We start from the raw sequence: 9,127 nt of genomic DNA, 5'->3' as shown, positions 1-9,127 counted from the left end.
GCGACGTCTATCAGGAGGAGAGTCATTCACACGAATGTCAAGATCATGCAAATATGTAGCAATTTCAGTGTATTGACTTTCGTTCCTAATAGCATAGTCACGGTGCTCCTGTTGCATCTCTCGGATGAGCCTAATTGTTTCAGTTTGGTTTGTCTGCATAGCTTGAACGAGTTGATCTTGGCGTTGAATAGCAGCATACATGGCCTCAAGAGTGATTGGCGGAGGGTTGTTTGGAGGAGGTTGGTTGACATCAGCTTGTCCTTGGTTGAGTTCTTCTTCATGTGCATCCATAGGTTCATTAGGATGTTCTTGTTGGTTATCTTGAGGGTTGTCTTCAATAAGCCTCCAACGTTGAACATAACGGATGTTGATTCTTTCAGGGCATGGAAGGATGACATAAGGAATAGGAACTTTGTTGACGACCAAAGTGTATCGGCCGTCATGGCGGGGTGAAACCAAGTGGGAGTCACGGCAGTAGGTGAGATCGAGTGACTGAGCAGGCTTCATGAGATGTGAGAGTGAGAGGAGCTCGTCACCAAGACCTAAAGCACAGGCCAAGGAAGTAATAATTCCGCCAAGCAAGAATGGGTTTGTAGCGGGGGCGTTGACTAAGCCTTGGATGTGTTGGAACATGAACGGTGCGGCGTTGAAACGGATATTGTTAAGCGCACAGTAGAGGAAAAATAGTTCATGTTGGTTTACCTTGTGGTTGTTAGATCTCGCAAAAATAGTATGCCCCAAAACACGTTGAAAATAACGTATAGCGGGGTTTTGAATGTGAGAAGCATGGAGAGCTCTCCAACCGGTAGGAATTTCTCCAGTGAGATTAAACCAAAATTCAAAAGCGAGATCCTCCCAAGATCGACCATTGAGTTCTTGAAAGATTGAGCGGTGAGCATTTGGTGCATGATTAAAATGCAAATATGAAGCTACGACATCTTGATCTAGAGCATATTCACGGTTGAACATCCGAAATTGGATGCTACCGGTTGAGAGTGGTTGATTAGAGGGAGTGTCGTAGTTGAAAGAACTCAAAAATTCTAAGACGAGCGGCTCATAAGTAGGTACGGGTTCGGTACAAAGATGGTGGAGGCTAGATTTTGTGAGCAAACGGGTAACACCATCAATGAGACCCAGAGTTTCTAGACACTCGGTGTTCACAAATTTCGTGGGAACAACCGAACGTTCGTAGAAGGCGACATATTTTGTTTGTTGAGCATCATTGTCGTCATCTCGGAAGAGAATATTTGAAAGGTCGGGAGGTGGTCTCTCGGGACGCTCACTACGGATGAATGAACGTGGAGGCATGGTGAGTATGGAAATGAAAAATAGAAGTGGAGTGTAGGAGAATAGAGAATGGTATGAAGGTTGTGAAGAAGAAGAGTGGTGGTGGTGTGGTTTTATAGTGAGGTTTGAAAATGGTGTGGTTAATGGAGAATTAAAATGGATTAATGGTGGTGTTTGAAGTTTGAATGGAATAGAAGGTTAGGAAATGATGAGAGTTTAAAAGGTGAATGATGGGGGATGAATGAGGTTTATGGAGTTTAAATGGAATAAATAAGGGGAAGAATGAAGAAGATTGGAAGATGAATTTTGAAATTCAAATTCAAAATTCAAAATGGGAGTTATGGTGGTGCTGCAGCGTGGTCGACAATGCAGACTGCTGCCCTTGGGAGACGCGCGTCTCAGGCAGTCAGTCTGCAAGGGGACAAAGCATGGAGACGTGCGTCTCCTGTCCTCAGAAAGATTCTTGCTGGTCCCACACAGATGGAGACGTGCGTCTCCTGTTGTAGGCAAGTGGTTCACGCATGCAAGGGACCAGACAGTGCTGACAGATACCATAAATTGTCCATCAGTTCAGAGCAGTGTCGAATTTTAATACTATTAACAGCAAAAAGTGATAAACAGGCAAATATATAGCAGTCAATAGTAGTGTAATATAACACAGTAGCAGTAATCAAAAGAATATTGCATTTAAAATTAAACCGGTACTGAGTGTTAACATAAGCAGAATGTAAAATGCAGAAAAATGAAAATCTAAACTTATGAATAAAAATTGCTAAAACTAGAAATAAAATCTAATAATCTAAATGGTAACATCTAGCCACGTCTATTGTTATGCTCATTAGACTGAATGTGTTTGAAAACTTCGTCAAACTGAGCATTTACGGTGTCGATAAAATCGAAGAATTGCATTTGCAAAGTGTGAAGCTCGTTGCGCACATGTTGGACATCTTGTTGTAATGCAGTGATGGCTTGCTCGTGCGTGTTCAGATTAGGCATTCTTTGATTCACCGATGCGGTGGATGTAGCGGGTTGTTGTTGCTCGAGTTCGACATCAGTCATATCAACAGTGTAATCATCAACAGAATCTTCAGAACGAGTCTCAGGCTCATACTCAGATATAGGTTCATCAACAGGAAGAGGTTCGTAATCAGGAATGGGTTCATCTTCAGGATTAGGTTCATAGTAACCAGGAGGAGTGTCAGGCTCAGATTCTGATACATGCATTTCCTCATCGAAATGTTCATAGGCTTTAGGGGTTTCAGGTGAGGGTTCTCTTTCAGGAATCTGATCAAAGAAAAGCCAGTTGGCAGGGTTATGCACACTCGTCCTAGGACTCGGTAAAGTGAACTGATCCAAAACTTTGTTATCAATGAGTAAATCAAACTGATCAGGTCCAAGGTTACCGATGATTCCTCGGTTAAAGCAGAAGTGAATATCTATAGAGTTGTGGGAACCAAGAAGTGTCAATCTAAGCAAAGGTACTCTCAATCCTATAGCATTAGCAATCATAGTGACAAATCCGCCGATCCTAATAGGTGAAACTTCGTCATGCGTGATGCGCTCGAAGTTTGTTAGCATGAATGCGATGGCATTGACCGGGCGATTCTGAGAGGTACAAAACATGATGAACAACTCTTCTCTAGAGACTTCAGTGACATTATCCGGTTTACCAAAAATGTAGTGAGCCAGGATCTTATGGAAGTATCTGAAGGCTGGGTTATGGATATTCTCAGATTGAAATTCATTCTCTTCAGGGTTGTCGTTCCCAGTGATCTTGCCCCAGTATTTTTCCAACTCCCAGTAAGCAAGATTGTCTTCAGCTACTTTGGTGTATGCATCAGATCCATGAGGTAGTTCTAACATTTCAGCAAAATCTCGGATGCAGAAATTAAACTCCATACCAAAGAGTCTAAAGAGAATAACTCCTTTTCTCAGTCCTTGTCCACAGTTTGGAAGATAGGTCAGGGAGCTCAAGAATTCCAGAGTGAGCTTCCGGTAAGTGCTAAACTTGCGGAACAGGTGAGAACCAGTCCAACCAATTTGGTTAAGCAGGTGCAGGATGCTTTCTTCGATACCAAGTTTCACCATAGTTGGTTGGTGAGGATAGCAAGTCAAATCCATGTGTCTTTCAGCCAGCTTATTAAATCTTGCTTCTTGTCCTCTACCACGGAACACAACTTCCATATTGTCAACTTCTTGCATCGTAGTTAGTAGTTAAATGAAAAAAAACCTAGAAGTTGAAAATATTAAGATTAAGTTAGAACTAGGCTAGTGTTAATTTTAAAAATAAAATTAAATAAAGTAAAATAAAATAAATGAAATAAAATTAAGTAACAAGTTATAATAATAATTATAATTATAAAAAGGAAATATTTTCTCGAAATAAGATAGCAGTTATAATTATAATAATCATTATAAGATGTAAGAAAAAAAATGAAAATGATTAAATGATTAAAATAATTAAAAATAGAATAATTAAATGAAAATTAAAGGTTTAAAAATTAAAAATAAAATAAAATAAAAATAAAAAGAATAAATAAATGTGGGTTGTCTCCCACCAAGCGCTTTGTTTAATGTCGGAAGCTCGACGATTTTAAAATAGAAAACTATTTTTTCGAAAGAGCGGGCAGTTCGTCAAGTTTAAAAACTTCGATGTTTTCATCGTATTCGAGATGATGGTAATACTTAAGACGTTGCCCATTTACGACAAAAGGTTTGACGGTTTCTCCTTTGATTTCTATCGCTCCACTCGGAAATATATTAGTTATTTCGAAAGGGCCAGACCATCTAGATCGTAACTTACCAGGAAATAATTTTAGTCTAGAATTAAATAAAAGTACTTTATCGCCTATGCTAAATTTTTTCCTAGATATACGCTTGTCGTGCCATTTTTTCGTTCGCTCTTTATAGATTTTGGCGTTTTCATAAGCGTCTTGTCTAAGTTCTTCTAATTCGTTTATGTCTAGAAGTCGTTTCTCACCAGCGGCAGTGTAGTTTAGGTTTAAGTTCTTAATGGCCCAATAGGCTTTATGTTCTAACTCTACCGGTAGGTGGCATGATTTCCCATAAACGAGTTTGAATGGGGTAGTTCCTATTGGAGTTTTGAAAGCTGTTCTATAAGCCCATAAAGCTTCATTTAGCTTGGTTGACCAATCTTTCCTAGATATAGCAACAGTTTTCTCCAATATTTGTTTTATTTCGCGGTTAGATACTTCTACTTGACCGGTTGTTTGTGGATGGTATGGTGTGGCTATTCGATGATTCACTCCATATTTTCGAAGTAGTTTCTCAAGTATTCTTGAAATGAAATGGGAACCACCATCGCTAATTACCAATCTTGGCACACCGAACCTAGGAAAGATGACGTTTTTGAAGAGTTTGATAACTACTCGTGTATCGTTTGTAGGAGAAGCAATGGCTTCAATCCATTTTGAAACGTAATCGACAGCTACGAGTATATATTGATTTCCAAACGATGATGGAAACGGACCCATAAAGTCTATTCCCCAGACGTCAAATATTTCTACTTCCAGAATGCCCTTTTGAGGCATTTCATCGCGTCTTGAAATGTTTCCGATTCGTTGGCATCTATCACAGCTTAGTACAGCAAAATAAACGTCTTTCCATAGGTTGGGCCAGAAGAGTCCAGATTGAAGAATTTTGGCGCAGGTTCTAGATGTGCTATGGTGTCCTCCACACGGTGCAGAGTGACAGTGTGTTATTATGCTTCTTATCTCTTCCTCGGGTACACAACGTCTAAAGATTCCATCGGGGCCTCTTTTGAACAGGAGTGGGTCGTCCCAATAGTAATGTTTTAGGTCATGGAAGAATTTCTTCTTTTGTTGGTAACTTAGATCAGGAGGAAGCACACCAGCAGCTAGGTAGTTTACGAAATCTGCATACCAAGGTGCGTCAGATCGGGCTAAAGCTATTTCTGCTAATTTGTTGGTTTCAGAGTTTGGATGGTACGGTTCGAATTCATTCACTTCTAATTGGGCAATGAGTCTTTTATAAGGGAAATCGTCGTTAATTGGTACTTGTTCGGGTTTCAGATTTTCCAATCAAGAGAGGTGATCTGCTACGACATTTTCAGTGCCTTTCTTATCTTTAATTTCCAGGTCGAACTCTTGTAGTAACAAGATCCATCTCAAAAGTCTTGGTTTGGCGTCCTTTTTGGTTAGGAGGTACCTAATGGCGGCGTGGTCAGTGTATATGATTATTTTGGCTCCTACCAGGTAAGAACAGAACTTGTCTAATGCAAATACGACAGCTAATAATTCTTTTTCTGTCGTGGCGTAATTCATCTGAGCTTCGTCTAGGGTTCTACTCGCATAGTATATGACATGTAGTTTCTTATCCTTTCTTTGTCCTAGAACGGCTCCTACAGCATAATCACTTGGGTCACACATTATTTCAAAAGGTTCATTCCAGTCGGGTGGTTGCATAATTGGCGCAGAGATTAATGCTCGTTTAAGCGTTTGAAATGCTTCAGTGCATTTATTGGTGAAAATAAATTCGGCGTCTTTCATTAGTAGTTCAGTTAAGGGTTTTGTTATTTTAGAGAAATCTTTAATGAAACGTCGGTAAAAACCAGCGTGTCCTAGAAAACTTCTTATTTCTCTAACGGTTTTGGGAGGTTGAAGGTTTTCCATAATTTCAATTTTTGCTTTATCAACTTCAATTCCTCTATCGGATACGATGTGTCCAAGTACAATTCCTTGTCGAACCATGAAATGGCATTTTTCCCAATTAAGGACCAGGTTTACGCTTACGCATCGTTTAAGTACCATTTCAAGGTTTTCTAAACATGTTTCGAAACTTCCTCCACAGACAGAGAAGTCGTCCATAAAGACCTCCATTATTCCATCTAGGAAGTCGGCAAATATTGCCATCATGCATCTTTGGAAGGTCGCGGGTGCATTGCAGAGTCCAAAAGGCATTCGTCTATAGGTGAATGTACCATAAGGACAGGTAAATGTGGTCTTCTCTTGGTCGTCAGGGTGGATAGGAATTTGGAAAAATCCGGAGTATCCATCCAGATAATAGAAATGCGAGTGTTTAGCTAGGCGTTCGAGCATTTGATCTATGAAAGGTAAAGGGAAATGGTCTTTTCGGGTAGCTTTGTTTAGCTTCCTATAGTCAATGCACATTCTCCATCCAGTTTGGGTACGTTGTGCTACAGATTCGCCTTTAGCATTAGTGATTACAGTAACTCCTCCTTTCTTTGGTACGACGTGAACAGGACTAACCCATTTACTATCGGATATAGGATATATTATTCCAGCTTCTAGCAGTTTTTGGATTTCCTTTTTAACCACATCGCTCATAATAGGATTTATTCGCCTTTGATGTTCCCTAGAGGTTTTACTATCGTCTTCGAGCATAATGCGGTGCATACACAGAGAAGGGCTTATACCTTTAAGATCTGATATGTTATATCCTAAAGCGGTAGGGTATTTTCTTAGGACATTAAGTAATTTTTCAGTCTCGGTTCGTCCTAAGTTGGCGTTCACTATAACTGGTCGGTTTAGTTCTTCATCTAGAAATTCGTATCTAAGATCGGTAGGAAGTGTTTTCAGCTCTATAACAGGTTTCTTAGGTCCAGGTATAGGATCGGGAGTTAAGGCTAAGCATTCACTCAGGTGGTTATCTTGATATTCCTCACGCCAGTTGTCATCTTCAAGAATTGGCGGCATAGGAATTCTTAGGATCTCAGATTCCTTATTTGGTTCGGATTTTACTTCTTTGACACACTCGTCGATTATGTCAGCAGAACAGCATGTGTCAATTATAGACAGTGCTTTTAGGAATTGGGAAAGGATAAATTCTATTTTCTCTTCTCCTACTTCGAAAGTAAGCTTTCCTCGCTTTACATCTATAATTGCACCAGCGGTTGCTAAAAATGGTCTTCCTAATATGATCGGGATGTTAGAATCTTCTTGGATATCCATAATGATGAAGTCAGTTGGGATGTAGAATTGACCTACACGAACAGGGATATTTTCTAACATTCCTACAGGGTATTTAACTGAACGGTCAGCTAGTTGAAGGGACATTCTCGTTGCTTTAAGCTCACCTAGATTGAGTTTCTTACAGGTCGAAAGAGGCATCAAACTAACACTAGCTCCTAAGTCGCACAAGGCCTTCTCTATGATGGTTTTTCCTATTACGCAGGGTATAGAGAAACTACCAGGGTCTTTCAGTTTTGGAGGCATGTTGTTTTGGATGATAGCGCTACATTCAGCGGTAAGCGTTATAGTTTCGTTATCCTCGAGTTTCTTTTTGTTTGATAAGATTTCTTTTAAGAACTTAGCGTACGAAGGCATCTCAGTTATGGCTTCTGTGAACGGTATGGTTATGTTTAATTGCTTCAGAAGTTCTACAAATCTTTTAAATTGCGCTTCGGTTTTTGATTTAGCTAATCTCTGAGGGTAAGGAATTGGTGGCTTATAAGGCGGTGGTGGAACATAAGGTTTCTCTTTTTCAGGTTCCACTTCGTTATTGTTCTCATCAGTCTTAGCAGTTTGTTCGTCAGTTGTTTTCTTTTGGGTTTCCTTTGGCTCTTGTTGTGACATGGGTTTGTTTTGAGTTCTAGGATCTATGGGTCCATCGTAATTCGTTCCACTTCGTAGTGTTATCGCGTTCGCATGTCCTTTAGGATTGGGTTGAGGTTGAGCAGGAAACGTGCCAGCAGGGGCAGCAGTAGGTGCTTGTTGTTGAGCTACTTGTGAGATTTGAGTTTCTAGCATTTTGTTATGCGTAGCTAAGGCATCTACTTTGTTCGATAGTTGTTTTAGTTGCTCGCTATTGTGGATGTTTTAATTTAGGAAGTCCTTATTGGTTTGTTGTTGGGAAGCTATAAAATTCTCCATCATGATTTCTAGATTTGACTTCCTAGGGGTGTTTTGAGCAGCTACAAGCGCTTTTTGGTAGCCAGGTGGTACAGCAGGTGCTTGTCCAGGTGCATACAACGCATTGTTGTTCTTATAAGAAAAGTTCGGATGGTTTTTCCATCCAGGGTTGTACGTGCTAGAATAAGGGTTTCCTTGAGCATAGTTTACTTGATCAGATGGGACTCCAGTCAAGAGTTGACATTCAGCAACTACATGTCCAGTCAATCCACAAATCTCGCAGTTAGGTGTTACAGCGGCAGCGGTGGCTGAAGGAGTGATGGTTAAGTTCTCGATCTTTTGAGTTAAAGCGTCTACTTTAGCGTTAACGCGGTCTATACCACTTCTTTCGTACATTCCTCCTTTGGTTTGGGCTTTCTCTAGAGCGGCGCGTTCTCCACCCCATTGGTAATGGTTTTGTGCCATGTTCTCTATGAGTTTGTATGCTTCATCATGGGGTTTGTCCATTAATGCTCCGCCAGCAGCGGCATCTATAGTCATTTTAGTGTTATATAAGAGACCACCATAGAAAGTATGGATGATCAGCCAAGGTTCGAGTCCATGATGAGGGCATATTCTAAGCATGTCCTTGTAACGTTCCCAAGCTTCGAAGAGTGATTCGTTATCTTTCTGGGTAAATCCGTTGATTTGACCTCTAAGCATAGCAGTTTTGCTAGGCGGAAAGTATCTCGCTAAGAATACTCTCTTCAATTCGTCCCACGTAGTTATGGAATTGGAAGGCAGGGATTGAAGCCACGCTCTCGCTCTATCTCTCAAGGAGAAAGGGAAAAGGCGTAATCGAATAGCTTCGGAACTAACGTTGTTGGCTTTGATAGTTTCGGCGTATTGCACGAACACAGATAAATGGAGATTGGGGTCGTCTACAGGGCTTCCAGAGAATTGATTCTGTTGAACAGCTTGGACCAGCGAAGGTTTCAGTTCGAAGTTGT

At 40.5% G+C, this 9,127-nt stretch overlaps 1 non-coding gene across 1 annotated transcript; it reads left to right on the top strand.

The window, feature by feature from the left end:
• Positions 1-8,733: 8,733 nt before the first annotated feature.
• LOC131615303 (small nucleolar RNA R71) lies at positions 8,734-8,840 on the top strand. The gene has a single exon (XR_009287725.1). It is a non-coding gene; the product is annotated as a small nucleolar RNA R71 (small nucleolar RNA).
• The last annotated feature ends 287 nt before the right edge of the window (positions 8,841-9,127 follow it).

Source organism: Vicia villosa, linkage group LG6 (assembly GCF_029867415.1).
Source record: "Vicia villosa cultivar HV-30 ecotype Madison, WI linkage group LG6, Vvil1.0, whole genome shotgun sequence".
Classification (NCBI taxonomy): domain Eukaryota; kingdom Viridiplantae; phylum Streptophyta; class Magnoliopsida; order Fabales; family Fabaceae; genus Vicia; species Vicia villosa.
This window is presented reverse-complemented; position numbering and strand designations above follow the sequence as displayed.